This window comes from Epinephelus fuscoguttatus, linkage group LG23 (genome assembly GCF_011397635.1).
Source record: "Epinephelus fuscoguttatus linkage group LG23, E.fuscoguttatus.final_Chr_v1".
Lineage (NCBI taxonomy): Eukaryota > Metazoa > Chordata > Actinopteri > Perciformes > Serranidae > Epinephelus > Epinephelus fuscoguttatus.
In genome coordinates this window covers 29304589-29326306 of record NC_064774.1, presented here as the reverse complement: position 1 = coordinate 29326306, position 21718 = coordinate 29304589, and the positions used below count along the sequence as shown (strand labels likewise).

The 21718-nt window shown below is 42.3% G+C and overlaps 1 protein-coding gene across 6 annotated transcripts in view; it reads left to right on the top strand.

Moving 5' to 3' along the window:
- Positions 1–617: 617 nt before the first annotated feature.
- Positions 618–21718, top strand: part of nrxn2b (neurexin 2b) — an 812698-nt gene continuing 791597 nt past the window's right edge. For all 6 annotated transcript variants that reach the window (XM_049567815.1, XM_049567813.1, XM_049567811.1 and 3 more), the window contains exon 1: positions 618–837. The gene's annotated coding sequence lies outside the window, so the exon portion shown is untranslated. The remainder of the gene's footprint in view (positions 838–21718) is intronic.

The window sequence follows — 21718 nt, the reverse complement described above, 5'->3', positions numbered from 1 at the left end:
ACACAGTGAGCACAAGGAGACGTGACATAACACAAAATGACCACAAAGAGACACAAAATGACCACAAAGAGACACAAAACCATACAAATATGCGTGTTGATTACAGAGGGATGCAAAACCAGCACAAGTCTGTGTGTCTTGCCTCTTTGTAGGAGAGGTGGCGGGGCCCTTTGCATATCTGTGCCCAGGGGACCATTGTCTCATGATCCGTCCATGATCTCATATACCATCATCTTCTTTTACCACCCTATTTTCTTAATTCCCCAAATCTTAACCGGCTGTCAGGTGCGACCACTTACACAGGAAAGTATTTTCCAACAGCACATCCAGCACCGCCCTCCCGTCTCCCTCGCCCAGGGTGAAGTAGCCTTCTCCAGCCGGAGCGGGGCGTGTCTCTGTGGGCGGCCTCCTCAGTGCGGTGCCGCTGCCGCTGCCTGCTGATGCCGCCGTGTCTTCCAGTGGATGCAGGTGGAGATGCGTCAAAGCGTTCAGAAGCATCCACCAGAAACACGGCGACGAAACCTCCACAATAAAAATCCCCGGCGGTACATCGCAATGTGGGAGTTTTAATTTGAAAAGAACAATCTGAAGCTGCGTGTTGTGCATTGTGGCTGACTTGACGGCAGGGATGCAGGTGGAGCGACTCGGCCAGGACTGTTCACATCTGTCTTGAAGAGAGAGGAGGGAAAGAAAAGCTACGTTGTGGTCTGCTCAGCGCTCTGGATAAAAGAAAAAAGACACACAGAAGCGTGAACAGCATCCAAGATATATCCAGGGATATTTACAAACCTCCCCAAATCTGGAGAATATTATCGGAGGGATTGCCGCAAAACACAAGTAAGGACTTTTCTTTTCTTTGCTGTGACTATGCTTCTGTGGGGCTTTTTTTCTGGCTGTGAGGATTTGTCACTCTCTGCTAATGTCCTCCAAATGATGACAGGTGATGTCGGGGAAAAAATAAAAATACACTCACATAGTCTAATCGTGGACAATTGTTGGCTTTGTTCTGCTGAGAGGCAGCCAGCAGCAAACGATGCGTAATGGGTCAATATTTGGAGGAGATTTGGGAGGCGAGTGGATTTGAGGTCTGCTGTTTGTTTTCTGCGGCTCTGGGAGCAGACACGTTGAATCCGGTGTGTGTAGGGGGGGGGTGATGGACGTATATGTTTTGAAGCCACGCGTGACAGCAGTGTCCGAGTGTGGGAATTCACCAAAAAAAGAAATATGACAGTGGTCGGTGAAAGTCAGTTTGGGGGCTTCTTTAGGCTGTGGATGTGTTTACGCAGACGACTTGTGAGGGATTTCAGCTTCCGACACTCGAGGCAGCGTTTTATTCCAACAGCTCCGGTTTGGATTTTTTTTTTTTAAAGCCTAAATTGTAGCAAGTGAGACACGCTGTGTATTCTGTTGATTATACATGTGGCCTAATTTTCACACACACAGCCTGCTTACTTGAACATCTCCTTCACTCCAAATCCCTGAAATGAAAATTTTGCTGGGATTTTACCCACTACAGAGTCGAGTCATAATTCTGGCATGCATCATCGACTGAGTCTGAAATTATTTATCTATTATTATTTATAATAAATTTATCCTTAAAATGCTAAAATAAAATATTTATAATGCGCAGAATTAGGCCACCGGAGGGTATACTTTCTTTACTGGACAGCTGCATGATAATTGGCTGCTGAAGGGCAGAATCATCTGACCCTCTGTGGCGTTAACGCGATCTCCGAAGAGTTTCCTCAAAGTAAATGTGATCAGCACGACGTGTTAGTAATGCGTACAGTATACGTGGATATTTGGGAGCTCTATGTTGCGCCGACAACACTGCGACTGTATGCGACTCCTGCGCCACCGTGTCGCCAAACGCCCACTGGGGTGCGTAACGGTGTCTCTACACAAAATCCCCGAACCGGAGGAGAAATAACAAGTAGTACAAATCGGTAGATCGCTGATGCTGAGATGCGAGTCGGGTTGTGGGGTTAGTTGTACTAATTAAACCGAGCTGATGTCTAGTTCAGCTGCGCGGAGGAAGAGACTGAAGGTGAGGAGCAGAGAGAGAGGAGGAAAGCAGACACCACACGGAGAGTCCTTGTAAACGCCTGTGGGAAAACTGACCTACTCTGCATTTTTACACTGAAGCTGTGTGAACTTTTTCCACAATACATTTTAGACTAGTAGCTTGTCATTTTTATAATATTTGTCTATTGATCACTTGTCTGAAACCACTTCCACATCTTTATTGTTGGACTGTGTGGCTAGAGGAGACATTTACTACAGGAGAAATGTCAATAATACACTTTGTATTAATTTTAAAGACTTTGCTGACACATGGTGCTCACTGTGGTGAAGTCTGATGACTACAGAGAAGTGCCCCAGCTCTGATTGACTGACCTGAATTCATTGCTTGAAGGCCTTTGTGAGAATGACTGGCTGAACCACACACAGGAAGTTGTAGTGCTTATTGAGCTGGCTGTCTTCTTAATGCAAATGAAGCCCCGTGTGAGAAATCAAGCAAGGTGATGTGACCATGAATGGATTACTGAATGGGCCTACCGGGCACAGGCCCAGGAGCCCAAAGTGTCAGGGGCCCCTCTGGCCTTCACCTGCGAAATGTCACTCAGATTAACACTTAAAGGGCAGGAGGAGACACAAAACAAACACAAAGATGTTCAAAAGCCGCAGAGAGATGCAGAGGAACTGCAAAGAGACACAAAGTAACTGCAGAATGGGCAAAACAAACACGAAGAGAAACAACATGACTACAAAGACACACAAAGCAACCACAAGGAGACACGAAACATCTACAAAGAGACATAAAGCAAAAACAAAGAGACACCATATGACTACAAATAGACACAAAGGAACAGCAAAGACACACAAAAACTACAAATATGGGCAAAACAAACACGAAGAGAAACAACATGACTACAAAGAGACACAAAGCAACCACAAGGAGACACGAAATGACTACATGGACACATAAAACAACCACAGACACACAAAAGAACTAAAAATTGGGCAAAACAACCACATAGACAAACACTTTGACTACAAAGAGACATAAAGAAACCACAATGAGACACAAAACGAAAACAAGGAGACATGAAACAACTACAAAGACACACAAACAACCACAAAGAGGCACAAAAGGACTACAAAAAAGGAACTGCAAAGGCACACAATATAACTACAAAAAGGGACAAAACAACCAGAGAGAGAGAGACATAAAACGACTACAAAGAGACAACCACACAAGACTTCAGTGTGTGTCTCACTCCTTTGTAGGAAAGACGGTGGGGCCCTTTGCATGTCAGTGCCCAGGGGCCTATCTGCCCCTGTATGTGACCCATCTCCTGGTGACTTTCTCAGGCCAGAGACGTAGAGTTTCATAAAGCCAGGATGAAAGGCCATGCCAGAGGACATGACTGACACCTGAGCACTGAGGTCAAAAGTGTATTTTTCTGCCTTTTTCAGCGACTTCATCATCATTCAAGCAAAGAGTTGCAGCGCCAATATTGCTTTTCTCGAGCGCAATTTGGCAGTTGTTAATTCCCAATTGGCAGAAAAAAAGAGACTCCACCATCAAGCCAGTCTAACGAGTCTAGCTTAGACAATGGCTTTGGAAATACCTAAATAGCTTCTCCCCTTTATAACACGCTGAGCAGACACCGCTGGCAGAAAATGGGCCCATACATGATTCCACTTTTGTTCTCCGAGCTTTCAGTGCACTTCATGAAGGGTGCTTAACATTGCCTTTGTGGGTTGAGATGACTTATAATAATTGCAAATTCCCCTGCAATTTGAATAATTTCTCCAGACCTTTTCACTGTTTGTTATGCGGCGAGTGCAAAAAGTGGATTCGAGGTCCTGCGCTTCTCTTTGTTTTCGCTCATCCCTCTGACACGTAGCTCCTAACAACTTTTCCCTGAATACGAACCTGCAGCTTTTCAACTCAAATGCCATCATTCTGGGTCAACACACAATGGGCATGCCATTTGTTTGCGGCAGAAAAACAACACCTTTTCAAATGCATAATGCAAGTTATCGTGAAGTTGATGGAATCTGTGGACCCAGTTTGGTCAAGTTAGTCTCTGAAGATGAACTTGATGAAGGAGCTGGATCTCATGTGACTTATAAGATATTCAGTCTCATGCTGGGTATATTTAGGCCAAGTGTAGCCCTCGAAGCAGCTGTCAGATTGGAGGCATCAGTCAGAAACTCTATCCTTTCACAGGTCAGTGTTTTGAGCAGCTGTCATTTTCCCCTGACAGGAAGCCAAGGCACTGTCTTCTATCTCACCTCTATCAAAACATGCACCTCTCACACCCTCCCCACGCCCCTCCCCGCCCCGTCGCACCCCTCCGGTTTACCACTGCAGAGACTGAGAGAGCGAAATTGGAAGAGAAGAGAATCAGAATGGGTAATCTTCCTGTAATCCCTCGCACGGCGGCAAAGAGAGCAATCTGCCTCATTAACTCACTCTTCTGCCGCTTGCCGTCTGGCCCTCATCCATCTTCCCGTCCATCCGTCCACCATCCGCCCGCAGAGTGGGAGAGAAGAGAGGTTAGAGGAGCTTAGGGGAGCTATAAAGAAGACAGACACTTTCACTGGCATAAAAAAAAGGGGGGGGAGGAAATGCGATAGGAAAATGAAAGATTTCCTCCTACTCCTCCTCACGCCCTCCATTTTAGCCGTGGGGGCCATGATGAGGGAAGACGTTCCCCCTCCGGCGCTTTCTCTCGCCCTTCTATCACTTTTCGCCTTTGATTAGGCATAGTAGAGGTGGAACAGCCCATGATGGAGAGATGGATTGAAAGACTTCTCATTGTCTGTGAGTGATTGCGTGGATGGATTTGTGAAAGAAGGAGAAGGGGTGGCAGGCGGAGAGAGACAGAAGGGAAGACAGGATACAGTACGGCCCATCGATCCGATCGAGTTACGCCCTCTCCTCCTGTGTGGCCACGCCAGTAGGATATCGAGATTGGTACTAATATTAGTCAGTCGAACAGGACATTTATTATTGAGGATGTCAAAGTTAGTACATCTCTTGTCGTGCTGTCTGCTACAGAGGAAAAGGCTCAAAATTGACGCATGATGGCTCCAGTTGAGTTCAAAGCTCTTTGTGGCTTTTAACAACTTGCCTTTGGTCTTTCTAATTGAGGAAGAGTTGAGAGACTCGGGTGTTGGAAATCCTGGATTCGTGCCACATACTCTACTGTATTCCACAAAGATTGGGTCATGAATTCATTCAGCAGAGCTCGCGAGTACATCTGAATCTTGGATGAGGGTTTTTTTTTTTCTTCTCTCAAATAGTTGAAAGTAATGTAATCCCAGCCCCCTTTTTTTCATATCTAAGTAACCCCAAGAAAAGCAGGCCAATGAATTAATGAAGATGTTCTTTGTAGCCTCCAGTGGGATGATTTGAAATATTTGCATTACCATATCTCGCCTTTTAAGAGGCTCAGCTTGAATTTCTTAAAGAGAATCAGGGAGTATCAATAAAAGAGAAATAAAACAGGCGTTTCAAGGCGCTTTGTCATGTCAGCACCTTATCTCTTTTGGGTCTCACCTCAAATGTCATCTGCCTAGACCTGAGAGAATTCTTGGCTGGAGAGTTTCTCAGGACCGGCTTATGTTTCAGGCGTGAGACGGATCTCTTTAGCACCCGCCAGTGAGCTGTTTAACCTAAATTACTCCAGCGCAAAGGCAGCTGCTGTTTCTCAGGTTTAAAAATATCACCCCAGACTCCCTACCTCCCCGCTCGGAAGGGCACGTTCTGGACAAAACGAGCTGATGTAACCTCCCTGTTGATGATGATGTATCATGTTCACCTGCAACCTGAAGACAGTCCTTCCTCTCGGAGTCAGTAGTAAACACTGGAGGGCTTTTTGTGCTGCCGAGCCTGTTAGACCAAATTGTTCCAAGTCTTATTTGGCTCATCAGAAAAAAACCAAGACTGTCTCCATCTTTGTCTGAACTGTACCCATGATTCCAGGGTACGCTAACATGTGGTTAGCTGTGAAAGGATCCTATTTCAAAGTGGAGCAGGTTGCATAACAGGGATATGGGACACAAAAAAACCCCACATAAGAGTTTTATGCTCATAATTGAAGAGTGGGTGTTAGTAACTAATCCTTATGCTGTGGGATATCACTCATCCACACTATTTCTAGTTTTGCATAATCATGCAATTTGTTTGCATAACACTAGCATATATCTAACGACACAATAGCATTTGTGACTAAAGACAAGGGCTGGACATTAGCATCAGTCACTTACTCCATATTTTGACAGAGCCTTATGCAATGAAAGGCAAGCTAATCCACGATAAGGCTTTTTTTTCCTCTTAGGGAGTGTTTAATTAATTTGACCAATGGTCAACAATGCATATCATGAGATTGTTTCTTCAGATGAATGATAAAATGCAGTGAATACAGACAATCCAAGGAAAGTTCAGTCATCACTTTGACGTTAAAAGCGCTTGTGTTCTCTATACTTATTTTTATATGAGTTACACATGAGCTGTAGCCAAGGCCATGCATACCAGACGAGCTTCCTCAGACACACTTTTAATGATTGTATTATTTCTTTTTATGTTTTCTTTCTTTTCAACACCTCCTCCTGACTCCTTAGCTAACTCTCAGCAGAGCACCTTGAAAAACTGTAAGCATCGCTCTCAGTGAAGTACCCTTAAGAGAATTGTTGTGCTCCAACACAGTTTATTTCTCCCCTAGAAATCCATAAGGCTTTTGTCCGTCCTGTCATGCAGGAATAAATTTCCAGAGAACCACCCCTGCAGCCAAATCAATACAAGTTGTCCAAAGTTGAGCCATATGCTAAAAACTCCCGAGCTCACAACTTGACCTCTCATTGCTATTTCCACTTCTAGAATGCTCCTGTTCCTTACGCCCTATTCACTGGCTGAAATTAGGTCTGGATTGCGCCCACCTGTGGGAAGAATGGGCTGAGCAACAGGGGCCACTCAGGGGCTGATGGGGGTCATGATATTGAGATACTGTCTACTGCTGCAACTGCGGCCACACTCAGCCCCATCACAGCAGCACTTTCCCCGCTAGGCAATGGAGAGCGATGGCTATTCTGCGAGCCACAATGGCCACTTCACCGCGGAGAGGGAAAGGCTTTGGCGGGGCACAATGAGTCCTTTTAGAGAGGTGCTGCTGCCGCTGCTGGGGCCTGCATTGGGTTTGTGCAGCCAGCGTACCTTCATCAGGCTTCTCTTGTCACCGATACGATGGCGCTCTGTTTGCAGACAGCCACAGGGCAGAGTGTGGGAATAGCCACCATTTATCCCATAGAACTCTCACGTCGAGCGCTCTCAGCAGCCAAGGACATAGGTTGAGCAGGAAGGGTCAAACAATTACCCAGCACTATTCTCTCAGTTGTAATGAGGCAGGAATAGAGAAGCACAATTGAGCGATGACTGCTGACACCATTTTGCGATTTAAAAGGAAAAACACAGAAATGAAATGGGCACTCAAATTTAATCACATTTAGCTTTATTGTATTTTTATAGTTGTTATGTATCTTGCATTTGTGCACTAACTGTGTTTCCTCTAGCCTGGTATAGCAAGATCCATTCGCAAATGCGAGATAGTCTGGAACCTCTCAGTTAATTTTTGATTTCCAAGAGGCGTTACCAACAGCTGTGGACCAAAATGTCTGTGGAGACAATTGGATACACCCACAACCAATCAGAGCAACAAAATATCTGATGTAGCGTTGAGTGACGGACAAATGAAAGTAGACTACAGGATGCAGAGATGAGTAATCATGGTGCAGCATCAGCTTGTCTGTGAATGAGTGTCGCTGTTTTTGGTATCAGAATTCAAAAGAAGCGCTTCAACAGAGAGTTCAACATCAGCTGCAACCATCTTGATTGTTGGAAACTGGCTCAGCGGTGCTCCTCTTTACTAAGCTAGGTTAACACTTGGTATAATGTCAGCGGCATGAGAGCCAGAAGTGGCATCAGAACATATTTTGCATAAAGGCTCAGGTCAGTCATTGTTTCAAACCTGCTCATATTAGGTAAATGGTTGTGATTGGCCCAGCCCAGGCCAGGTCAGGTGCACATCTTTCTGAATGGAAGAGAGACCAGACATGCCTGCCAGAACAAATAAAACATTAGCTTGCAGATTTGTCTGATTCCAAGGCTGTACTTCATCCACTTTTTCTTTGCTTTTTTTTTTTTTTTTTGCTATAGAACAAATTGAATGCTTGATAGCTGAGTTGTTTATGTTTGTTTGCACTATATGTCTGGCTCCAAGAAGCTTCTCTTGTGTTGATGCATTTTTTAAAATTTGTTTATATATTTATTTATTTCCTTTTTGTCGGGGGCATATAAAGGCCGGTGCCACATTCATGCTCGATCTGCCACTTCAGCTGAAGTTGGCAGTTTAAAGAGTAAAGCAGAGGTGAAGGCTGACTGTATCTAAATTATAGTAAGAGGGAAAAGGAGGGAGGAGGGAGAATCGGGGGAGAGGAAGTCACATGCCATCTCTCACTCCCACTGTCTCAGTCCAATCCAACCATCCATCCAGATAGCTTCAGTGTGATTTGCTGACTAACTGCTTTGAAGCAGTGCAAGCTTTTCTTTAGTCTTTTGGACTGCTTCCCTCACCATACTTGGCCTTTTTAAGTGCTGTTGCATACACTTTTCTCCTACACTCCATTTTAATGAAGAATCAGAGAGCCATTCAACACTTTGTGATGATATTGCATGTTTGATCAACTCTGTAACAGATTTAACACAATGGTAATGCAGTACATTTCAGTGTTGTTGCTGTTTTCCACAAAAAAAATAAATCCTGTGCCACACAAGAAGCACAATTCCAGCTCCACCAGTCGTCATTAGTTTAACAAGAGGAGCTGCAGCGTTAGAATGAGCAGCGACAGTTTTATTGTCATGGCTCGTATACAAAACAAGCTCATGTGATATCAGCACCCTTTAATGTCTTTATGAGATGCATCTGGCTTTCAGCTAACTCCAGTGTAAACCCATCTGCAGCAGTACTCGGCACTGAGAGCAACTGGTGTACTATAAAGAGCAAAAGAAGCCCCCGTAGGGTGGGAGGAAGGGGAGGTAGATGAGTCAGACAGAACAACACTTTGATCCAGGAGAACACAGTTCGTGTCCCGTGTGAAACCAGAAATAAATTGTTTGGTGTTTATATCTGTTATTGTTTGTAATGTAACCTTACATAATTTACGTCGTGCGATGATGTCACTAACATGATATTTTCATCACATCCGTTATTGTAACATTACAAACCTTTTTCTTTATTTGTATTGTTGGCTAAACCTAACCTTGACATTAATCACTTGTTATAATGTGTTTAAGTTGTGTGTCACATAGAGACGCTAAAGGGTGCCGTGTGCATTGCTATGAGATGCTAAGCAGAAAAAACATGATGTCACATGACTGGACAGGTTGGGTTTTGGACAGGTGAATCACCGTCAAGCACAGTGCAGAGAACTGACAGCATTCACACCATAGATGCTAAGCCGTATAGTGTCCTGTTGTTATAAAACAACAATTAAAATGATATTATAGCCAGTACTATTTCACTTAATCAGTGTTTTAGAACACTCCTGGTTTAGTCTCAGCAGTCTGAAGATGTCCAAAGCTGCAGCCTCTCAAATCATGGCCCAGAAATGAAATGAGCCCAGATCTGATTGTTTTGGGATCAGAGCCACTCTCCCCATCAACGGTGCTAATTGCGGGGGTTTAGCACTTACCAGGTTTCCAAGTCTCTCTCTCCCTTTCCGTCTCTCGGTCTCTCTCCCATTCCCAAATGGAGCAGTCGAGGATTCATCTGTGTTTTCCCTCTCTTCCAAGCTGGTGTGACACACAATTTGGCCTGGGTGTTTGGGGACTGGCATGTATGGTGACTTGTGCCTCCCATTCCACAGCAAGTCCCCAGAATAACTCTGCGATTTGACATGGCCCCTGGTGTATAGCAAGCTGTAGAGTGTGGGAGACAGGAAGTGTGTGTGTGGTGTCACAGATGGTATTAGCAGCAGAGATGCTTGTGCCTGTTTTTACAGTGTGGATCCCTGGGAATGTATCAGGGATTTCCAACCCTGCTGCGGCCTGTCGGTCTGTCACCCTTTTCCATTTTTGGGGGAAATGGAGGGTACAATGCGAGGTTTCTTGACATTTTCTTCCGCTGCGTTTGCATAAAGTCTCAGACACAACGAGCTGAATTTGGAGAACAAGGCACAATAAAACTTCACTGGCAGTTTTTACCTCAGACATTTAAATTTTGAGATAAGACACCAGAAATTCAATAGGGTAACAGTGTCTACCATACAGTAAGAAGAATGATCAATATAGCTTCCAGGCTGACAGAGAATCAGAGAGATACTAACAGAGGAAACAAAAACAGAGAAGAGAGAGAAAAAAGACAACCACAGGCAGATCATAGGACCCCAGCAGACCTCCTAGGTCCTCCAAAGCACAGATGCTGTGTTGAAAAGTCAGCCCCACCAAATCCCTATCAAACTTCTTCAGAGCAGTATCGATTGAAAGCTCTCTCCCTTGCCAAGCCATTTTCTCCAAGGATCTGCAAGGCGGGCACTTTGCTCCAGTTACCCACTACTCACTCGCTAACCCTGCTCTGCCATCAGCCGTGAATCTATAAGACTTAGTCACACCTGTGTGGCCCGGAGCAAGTCAATGAGGAGAGAGAAAGTGAGTGTGTTGTTTTCTTCTCTAACATTTACATCTCCATCTTCTTCCTGGTTTATCCTTCTGGTGTTCTCAGGGAGCGAGTAAAGCCCCAGCCTGCTCACAGTGCAGCCGCTTTCACGGTTTCCAGGCGCTTTTATGGATTTGCAAAATGATCACATCAGCACTTCAAATCATCCATCATTAATGGCAGAAGGCCTAATTATTCTCTTGTGGATGATGTCTGAATACATTGATTAGGAATGTGAAACTGGAGATTCCTATTGGGATATGTTATTCTTCTTCAGTGTTTTGACTGCATTAATATTAACTGACATGCTCTGCCACAGGGAAGAAATTTCTACATTCAACCATATGAATTCACACTACACTTCAACATATATAACCTTGCAAATCTATGCTACATCTCACAGATTCAGTCCACACATTCTCATGCCCAGCTTGTCAAATACCGTTCCTTGGGCAGTGGCCCTAAACATCAAATTATGACTCTTTAAATACCCCTCAAACGTCACTTTTGGAAGTTCAGAAATGGAGTGTAAATTTATGCTTGTTACATGCATTGTGTCTTTTCAAAATAAAATTATATTTTCACAGGAAATGTACAGTTTCAGCTCATTAAAAGCATGCAGTCGCTTTTCAAAATAAACTTACATTTTCACAACTATATGTACAGTTTCTGCTTGTTAAATGCATGCCCTCTCTTTTAAAAATAAACTTCAGTTTTAATAGGAAATGTACAGTTTCCATGCGTTACATGCATGCATTCCCTTTTCAAAATTAACTTTGAGTATTGGTAAAACATTTAATTTTTAGGTTTACTTCCTTAGAATTAGGCCACACAAGCACATGGGTAGTTTTAGAGAAAAAGTAGTGTCATGTGATACACGTCACCTATGTCACGTGACATACTTCACCAGCATAGAATGTTATACAAACTAATACACTATGTTGTTATCAAATTAAGTCCACTGACTTTTGGTTTCATACAGGAAACAAACCCCATAAAGACTTTCTCACTCTTTATAGTTGCTTAGAATGTCAAACAATACAGCGCCCGATGTGACTCATACTGCTGCTAAAGGGTGTCTCTGTGCATCTGTATCTGACGCAAAGGGCCACTGACCAAGTGTTGGTATTTGATGAGTTGGGAGTGACAAACAGGTTGGTTCAGTCTGCGATATGACATTTTCATTATGGAACATCTTGAAACTACTGAGCCCAACAGATGTGTGCTGGAGCAATCACTTAAATATGGATTGTGAAAAGATGATAATATAATTCATAGCCTCTTGGACTAAATATTTAAAGCGAAGTGTTATAAATCAGTGGGTATAAAAATTTGCAAAACTTACATTTGTTGTGAAAATGTATTTTGAAAAAAAGGACATTTCCTAACAGATGCCCTGTTTTTCACTGTTTGAAATTTGGAAGTCAAAGTGGAGCCCAGTAAGAATATTTATATAGTCAGCTGTAGAGAGCATTTGTATCGATCAAGTGAAGGAGAGAACTGTAAGTCAGCCTACTCAAATAGGAAATGCCTAGCTCAAGGCTTAAAGCTTGCCAAGCCACAGTGGTTGAAGTGGAAACAAAAACAGAAGTTGCTGTAAAAACAACCCTAACCCTTACCTAAACATGGAGTATCTCTAGAATACTTAACACACTTTCTTAATGTCATACATTTACTTATCGTTGTTCAGATTTATCTGCTACTTGCAGCTGAATGCTGAGTGTCAGCTCTGAGAATTCCACTGACCTACCTTGATGTCATTAAGTGCTTGTGGCACACCCCACAGTGCATCGCCACCGCCAGCCTTTCCGGTTCAGAGCCGGAGAGCTGAACCAGAAACAATAGGTGCAAGATGCACTGTGGGATAGGCTGTGAGGACTCCATGACCATCAAGGAAGGACATGCTTTGTGCACATGACCCATTGGCACACTTAAGCAGCACGTACTTCACAGACAGCTCCCAGTGCTGCTGCTGTATTGTGAGCTGCTGTCGATTCAGCACCATGGACACTTCTCGATTGGCATGCATTGTTTCAGCTCTCTCACACTGGGCCCGGTGCTTTGTACATGGATAACTGAGTTACCAGATTAGACTGAGGTTAACAGTTTGACATGAGTCTGGATTGTCGGGGTTTTTCAAAGCTGGTTTAAAAAAACGATATCAGAGCAACAAGTCTTAAAGCCCAAACCTGTGGATAAGGAAAATGCTTATTAACAGCTCACTGGATCATGACAAAGATATATTTATTAGAAATGTTTCTTATGCGTACATCTTAAAAGCATGTTGAAATTAAATGAACTTCATTATCTTCACAAAAGTGAGCTTAGATTAACCATATTGCAAGGTTTCTGTCTCAGAGTACTCATTTGTTCTCTTCATCATCTGATAAATACATGTCACAAAAGCAGTAAATGGTCCCCGAAACAGTCCTTTTTGGTCCCAAAATGGTCCTTTTCAATTATTCCCCATTTCCCTTTGTATGTTTTCTTCACTCTGTATAAAGGAAATGTAACAAGCATTTGCCTAACCCAGTATGTAACATTTGGACTGCTCGTCTTTTTCCAGAAAAAATTGCAATCATAAATACAGTCTGTAATGAGAACATGCAAACAATTCTGATTTTTTTTTGGTGTAATTACCACAACTAAATTTTCATAATGATGAGCTACCTAAAATTACACATGCTAAAGTATACAACAAAATATATTTTCAGATACTGTGAGCAAAAAGAAATAAACTCAAGTAAAATATTCTGACTGTTAAAAGCCCAATGGGGCCAGAGCACTTTGCATGTGATTTTAAATTAAAATGTGAATTTGTCACGTGAACACAAAAAAAAATGCAAAACCGACTTTGCTGAAAAATGTTCATGCAATTGAAGCTGCTTTTTAAAGAGATTTCAGAGAGGTTTCATTTTCATACCAGGCTCATGATTATCACTTAAAAGTCTCTTTCACATCCACGGGGGAGAACCTCACCAAGCATGCACCCAGCATTGGAGTCTAACTACATTCACTGGTGATGTTTAACAGAGAGGAAACATTGTGGAGCACAGTGTAAAACAAAATGACACCTGTAAAAATGCAGGGACACATAAAATGAGACCATGAATCCATTGCCCCGGTGCATGCTGGGAGGGTTCTAAACACTGCTACTTCATGTAACTGCAATCAACACTCAATGTGAATGCAAATCATGCTTTAAACTCTCGGCTCATTTTGCCTTCATTTCAAAATAAGAGTGCTCTGTTATTCAAAACAACTTTATCCGGGACTGACAAATCAATCCTCAAAGCTTTCAGAGAACCACATGCTATCCTTGGGTTCAGCACTAGCTTTCGTTTTGCATTTATTTTTAACTTCAGTAGCTCACCCTGGTAACTTATGCTGCAAAACAAAGCTCACATCCTCCATGGAAGGTTAAGTTCAGGATTTAAACACCATTTCTGCAGGAAAACGTCAATACTTGTTACATTTTTAGATCATTTTCTCTCTATAGCTGTAAAATGTAGTGTCTAACAAGTAGCAGGTAGATGTTAGGAGTGTGTAGCTATCAATAATGAATTAAATTTAGACTATTAATTGCGTTACAAAACTCCCGACATCGATTGGCCCGGTGTAAACTGTTGCGCTCATATTTCATCATTGCAGCTCTGGAGAACATGAAACCAACTTTTTAAATAGAAATCTTTTTACAGAGCCAATACAGTATTAATGGAGAGTAAAGTATGTCCACTGTGCTCTAATAATGCTGCACTGCTGGGCCTTTTTATTTATGCATTTACACTGCACTTCCAGGAGCCCACTTTCACCTTGGCAATAGGAGCAGTGTTTTCTTTTAGTTGTTATTATGTTCTGTAATGCTCCGACTGGATTACCATGACATTTTTTATTCATGAAATAGAGTAGAGCATTGTTGATGTTAATTATACATTTGTTCTCCATATAAACTTTTATATTCTAGGTTGTACAACATCTTGAAAATGTATAAATGTATAAACACGGACAACAAGTATTTGTAGTCTTGTTTGCTACCATTTTTTCATCCTAGTTGTGTATTTTGTTTTCTGATTTTGCATAAAATAAAAATCCACTCTGCAGGCGGCTACACCTTTTTATTTTTTCTTCAGTGGTCCATTCTGTCCGTGAACAGGATTATTCAGTCCGCAGCCTTATTCATAGCAGCAGGGAAACTCAATTGCATATCAAAGGTATAAGTAAACAATCTGACAGTGGCTTACTCCGCGCACGCAAACACAGCCAGTGCCGAAAGGAGAGCCATGCCGCTGATTCATTGCCTTGGACAGTTCCTCTCCTCAGCCCATTCTGCCTCCACTCCCCCTTCTCCTCTCCAGCCAATTGTTTCTAAGGGAGTGAGAGGTTTCAGCACCTTGGATAGCTCCAGACCTGGACTGCTACTCACTTTCCCTCTGCCATTTTTTTCCCCCTACCATAGCACCAAGGAGCTGTTCTTTCAGCACCTAGTTCCACACACTCCTCAGCACAGTTCTCACTTTCTGTTTATGTGTGTACTCGAAGTTTGTTGTTGCTCCCTGGACAGCTCTGCGTGGAAGGACTGCTGCTCTGGCTTTTTCCTTATGATGGATTAGAGGTGTGTATGTGTGTGTCTTCGTATGTGTGGGGACTTGAACTGGATGCATTTGAAGTATACTCCAGTATATCTCTCTGCATTTACCTTTCTGTCTCTGAGTCTGGTTGCTGTTTACCTTCCTGACAGTACTCGCAATACTTTAATTCACTGCTGTTGCAGAAATTAATGGCAGGACTCAGGAAGTAAACAGCCCTCAAACGACCCAGTCAGGCCCATTTCTAAATACAATACAAAGGTTGTTTATTTGTGTGTTTGTGTGAGTGTGGGCTGGTGGTGGCCTAAGCTGCCGTTTTTATTAATTATTGACTTGTGTGAAGCCAGTGGGAAGGCCTTGCAGCCCTTGTGGGATAACACTACTATGATTATGTCTGATTTACAGCCCACAGCCCTCCTGATGACTGTGCAGGACTTTCTCCGCTCCTCGCACCTCTTCCCACTTCTCTTTTTCTCCCTTAACCCATTCTGGCTTTGAATCTAGCATTTCTTTTTTTTTTTTTTGTCTCTTTTTTTTTTTTACGTTTTTAAAATCAAGCCAGACTTGGGACTGGCATAATAGAGGCTTAGGGTGAGAACTGCTGACTGGAGCTCTTTGATGTTTGGGCTGCTGGTTTTACGTCAGGTCATGGTGTGTATGTAGTGATGAGGTCACGGGGTGTTAAGCCCAAGCCTCTTAGTGCACTTAAGGTAGCTGCGGAACATCTATGTAAGCTCTTTTGAAGTGCGTAGATTCTGTATGATGGTATGTGCAACTTCAGAAATTTTTCAGCAAAGGAAACACTGTAGTGATTTATGGATTATCATAGGACAGCAGCTCAATGTGCAATTACAGCACAGCTCTGTGGTATCGGTTTGTGTGTGTAAGTGGGCAAGAATGCATTTAAGTAGATTAGATTACATCAAATTAGAAAATGCTGTCTTAAGTATTCATCATGCAGGATTAAAATATATTTTACACAAAACACATTTCCATAACAATCCCAGCAATGCTTGTTTCAGCAAGAATGATCACATCCTTCAGAGTGCCTACATGTCCTTTTAGAGAAAGTTTTATATGCATATGAATGCATATGCATATCAGTATATGTGTATACATTTTGTGCATGCGTTTGCCCCGTTGATGTCCCCCGGCGCCACCTGTGACCTAAGGAAGGGTAAAGTCAGTATGCTGATGTGGCAGCTAATGCCTTTCCCACCCCTACAGATGGTCCTGATAGGCCACGACATGGCAAAGGGACAGCTGCTGGGTGTCACAGCAACACACAAGTAGGCATAGGGATCATTTAACGTGGCATTTATGTTTGTGCTGTGTAGGCTTTACCTTGTGTGTGACCTTCTACGTCAAAAATGTCAGCTTGTCAAGAACTATGATGAATGTTGCATATTTGACTTGTGGATTGGTTTCAGAAGAGTTTTCTGAATTTAAGTAGTTCAAGGAGCAAAAACATTTAAAGATACAAGAGTTTTTTCGTGCAACACTAACCACATTTATGTTTCCATGCAGCCTCATTTTTAAAGGGACAGTTCACCCCAATATCAAAAATACATAATTTTCCTCTTACCTGTCGTACTATTTATCAATCTAGTGTTAAGTGTTGGAGATGTCTGCCTTCTCTCAAATATAATGGAACTAGATGGTGCTCAGCTTGTGGTGTTCAAAGCATAAAGTTTGAAAAACTTAGCAGCAGTGTCTCTTTCCAGAAATCATGTCCCAGCTACTCAAGATAATCCACAAACCTTGGTGCGAGCAGTTTCACTGAGAACACTCTCTGTACCACACTACACCCACCAACTGTATCACTGTGCTGAAGGAGGCGTGCATCAACTGCTAGCTCACCTAGCATCACTAAGCTAGCAAATGTTACAAATCAGCCAAAGAGGATGCCATTCACCGCTTTAAAAATGAACATCTCGCAGATGGCAGTGGGAATACATTGTTTGCATTATCCTGCTTAAATCGATCCAAGTTAAGGAGCAAAAAATTAGGGCATTCATTCTTTTTGCAGCAGAAAGCTAAGGCTTCTGTCATCTGTGTCATTAGCCGTTAGCTTAAGTTAGCTTACCTTATGTGTTGTGCAAATGTAGGATTTTGTCGTAATTATACTAGTATTTTCCTGTAAAGGCTGTAGGTGATATTTGTTCACATAATCCTGTATATATCAATCTAAAATAAAAATCCTAATAGCTAAAAGTGGTATTCTTTCTGTATCAGAAAACTAAGGCTCCTGTCTTCCATGTCAACATGTTGTACATGCGTAATGACATCATTATATTACACTACATTATGTGTGGTGCAAAACCAAACAAAAATGCACAGTGGCGCCAGGGGAATGAATGATTAATCTATCACAATGCCTTTACACTCTGCTAAAAAAGTAATGAATGCACATAGTTCAAATAACTTAGGGAGTGTGAAGACATACTTTGTTTATGTTTCTACAAATAGAATGTTTATGTTTTGGATCAATATGTTTTGTGCACTTATTTTGTAAAATCTGATGAAACTTGTCCAGTTTTTGCATTGTTATTCATGACACAATTTCAATACTTTTATCAATTATAATAGTTTGTTGACTTACCTAGCCTTTAAGCTGAGGTTGTACAGATTTTAAGGATATGAGGCATTTGAAGATACTCCAAGAAATGACATCACACTAAGCAAAAATATTAATGGAGGCACTGACGGATTATTTCTATTGCAGCGTTCAAAGGGATAACATTTACATTTTGTGCACGAGCACAAGTTTGTCATCCATGACTAGATGTATGCTCCTTTCTGTGTGGAGATACAGCTGGTAGATGTAGCTCGCTGGAAAAAAAGCTGAGCTTGATGAGTGCCATCTTGTTTTTTTTTTTTTTTAGATTGGAGAGAAAGCAGACATTTCTACGGCTGATATCTCCAACACTTAGCAATGCACATCAAAAACAGTTGGATAGCTGACTGATAAATGGCAGTATGATTATGTATTTTTGACTCCTTTACGTGACCACATTTTCATGAAGAAGAATGTAATAGTTCATTATTTCTTATAGCCTACTACAGTAACCATATTTCTGTGTGTTTGTGTGTGTGCATCTGTTTATATGGAGCAATTGGTATGCCACCAATGTGCAGCTATTCGCAGTACAAAAGGCAAAGTGCAGTCAGTCGGTCAGGGACACAGACTGCTTCTAATCAATGTTAGTTTGGGCTTGAGTCAGAGGGGCAGGATGAGTAAAAAGTGGAAAAATTAGGTAAAGATGAAAGAGAAGTGATGACAGTAAAAACAAATGAAAAGAGAGTGGGCGATGTAATGGAAGTGATTTTTACATTCGCCCCTCTGTCTTTTGTAAGACAGAGGAATGAATATAAAGGTATGAAGAGGAGGAGAGAAAAATGTTCCTCTTTCCACTTAACACAGTGAGAGTCTACCAGAAAAAGAGACAGCCAGAGACAGAGTGGAAATGAGCTTTGGTGAGGGTGCAGAGAGCAACCTGTGGTTTGACATTGGCTCACCTTGGCTGTCTGTCAGTTGGAAGGAGGGGTCATCTGTCTCCCCCCGGTCCACTCCCTGCTGTTTTAATGAATTTACCGAGGCCTTGGGAATGGCTAATGCACTTGTTTATGGAGGTAGGAAAACAGGTGGCTACACAATTCACCTCTAGCAGTCGTATCCTGGGGGGAACCAAATAGTCCCTCCGGCTGGGGCCTCATGTGCAATTTGGTTACATTTTGTAGGTTTGAATCTAAATCATGACCTTTGGTATGTGTCCCCTGAGCTCTCTCTCATATCTCCTGGCTTAGGTAGTGTCTTAGACAGTGCATCAGGAATCTGTTTGAGTTTTAACCCAGTTTTCTATCATTTTTGTGAGAAATTCCAGCTTCACGGTTTTGTGAAGAGAAAGGTCCCATGGTAATACAAATACCCAGATGACTCCCACATGTGGGGCTGAGGCTTTCCTTTCCGCTCTGTCTGCCTGCCTCCTCGGTTGGCCTGTTGCTACCAAAGCATCCCATCCTTCATTCATATGCTCCACTGACTGTGCTGCGTCAAATAGGCAGCCCGTGAACTCAGGGGGAAGTATCCACAGAGAGATGGTGAGCTGCAGGGTGCAGGGGCAGTTGTGGGAAGTGATGTGGAGGAGTGAAGGGAATGCTGCTATCATCCTTTCCTATTAGAAGAGAGGAGAGAGAGGGAGGAGGGCCAGCGGGGAGAGACGGGGAAGAGACAATAAGTCCCAAGATGCCGAGAGGACAAGGAATATGCCTCTAGATGACACGTGAGCAGGAGCATATCAAACACAGTCATGTTCACGCCAAGGATGAGAGGCAAGGAAAGCGAGCGCAGACAGAGAAAGAGAGAAAAAGAGGGACTAAATCGTGAGACAGAGACCTTTACCTCCTGTGCAGTGTTAAATGCTAAACATGTTTCTGCTTACTGGAGAGCATGGCTTTCACAACCCTTCAGGCCTTTTCCTTGCCTCTGACTCCTGAGAGGGGGAGGAGTGAAGGGGGCAGAGGACTGGGTATGTCAGAGCTAGCTGTAGGCTGCTCGCCTGCCTGAGATTGCTAAGAGATCTTTCTCCCTTGCGGTCTTTTCCTGGCTAGCATAGTTCAATTCAGTATAAAAATGGCACGTAACCATTTTCTGATTTCAGTCTTTTTCTCTTCAAATGTTTCTCTTTGGCACAGTGGAGCTCTTAAAATATGCATTGGTTCAAGTTGAGTGATCAAATTGAGAAAATTGACTCTGACAAGATGGATTGAGAGCAGGCAGTGCCAACTGATGTATAAGAATGTAACAGAGTTGAAGAATTATTGATGCATTTCTCTCTATGTCACATCACTGTATTCAATATGTTGGTGTGTGTGTCTATGAATGACCATGAAAATTCACTGTAACTTTGAATTCAATCCAGCAATGAGATTTGTATTTAATAAAAGGATGGTAATTTGGCTGGAGCACGGCACGAGAGGGAAGCCATTGAAATGTTAGAAACAGAGAAGGTTAAATCTCTAGGAGACATGAATGTGCAACTAAAATCTATTCAATTTGACTTTCCTTTGCACAGGTGGGACATTAATGAAATGTCCACAGATCTAAAAACAACCTGGGGCTAAGTATAACCATTGTGAATGTTATGGTAATCTTTTTTATTTCATTATTATTTAAAATACATATAATATTATTATTTTTCATCTGACTACTAGCTGTTGTGGTAGGTGTCAAAATGGGCGGCCCCTCCCACTCCCAGAATGGTACAGTCCTACCCTAACGTACCGTCTCGAGACAGTTACCTAGGTCTGGTTTGGCCCGTGCAACGGTGCTTTTAAGAAGATGACGAATTAAAAAGTAAGATAAACTATGAGAAAGATAGAGCAAAAGTTTTAAATTAACGGATAGATTCTGTCCAAGTGCGAAATGTTCGGTGTTAAGTAGGCCCTACCCAGATAGCACACAATTATCGCTTTAGCGTTAATTGCCTTGAAGGTGAAACTGGAATAATATGGCGTTTGTGAAAACGGAGCTGAAGGGTTTAAAAATGGAGCGCCTCAACATGGTGAGTGTTTATTTTATCATTTCGTCTGTTCTTATCAAGTACAATTATAGACAGAGCTGGGTTTTATTACTTTGCAACTTATATTTTCAAGACGGACATGGAGTTTTAGGAGGTTTAAACTAATGACGCAGTTGTTTAACATGACTTAACGTTAATGATACAGTTAGCGTCATTTTGAGCAACGAAAAATAATGTCCAAAGTACAACGAAGTCGTTGTCGTCTTGTCATTTTTAACAAATACAAATTGCTTTAAGACGTTTACAATGATGGCTACCACTTTCTAGTAACTGTAAGTGGTGCAGAAAACTTGGTCGTTGTGTAATATATGAAACTATTTTAGTCTTTGCCAGAGGTAAGTTAGAAACACGGGTGTTTTCAGTTTTGGCTAATTAGGCCTCTGCACAGGCTGAATAAAAGCCTCCTGAGACCAGGCAATTCATAGTTGTCCTCTGTGGGAGACATGACACTGAGTCCTTTGTTTTTAACACCATGCGTGCAGTCTATTTGAGTCCTAATGTACTGTGTAAGTCACATCCTGGGCTTTCTAGTGAGGTGACACACATGGGAGTGTGACCAACAGAGCATATTTTCTATCCTGGGGGCAATTGCAGCAAACACGTTTTATGACAATAAGGGAGATAAGTCATCAAAGGTTACTGTCTTTTTTAAGGAGAGTCTTAAGTATATTATATTAAGTTAATACAAGTGTATGCTAATTTGAAGCCTTTCGTAATTCACATTTTAACCTTCAGGAAACCGAGCACTGAGCAATGCAAAAAAGGTTAATTGTCGAAAATCACTGAGTCAGATGTAGATTTGTCATGTAAACATACAAACACGCAC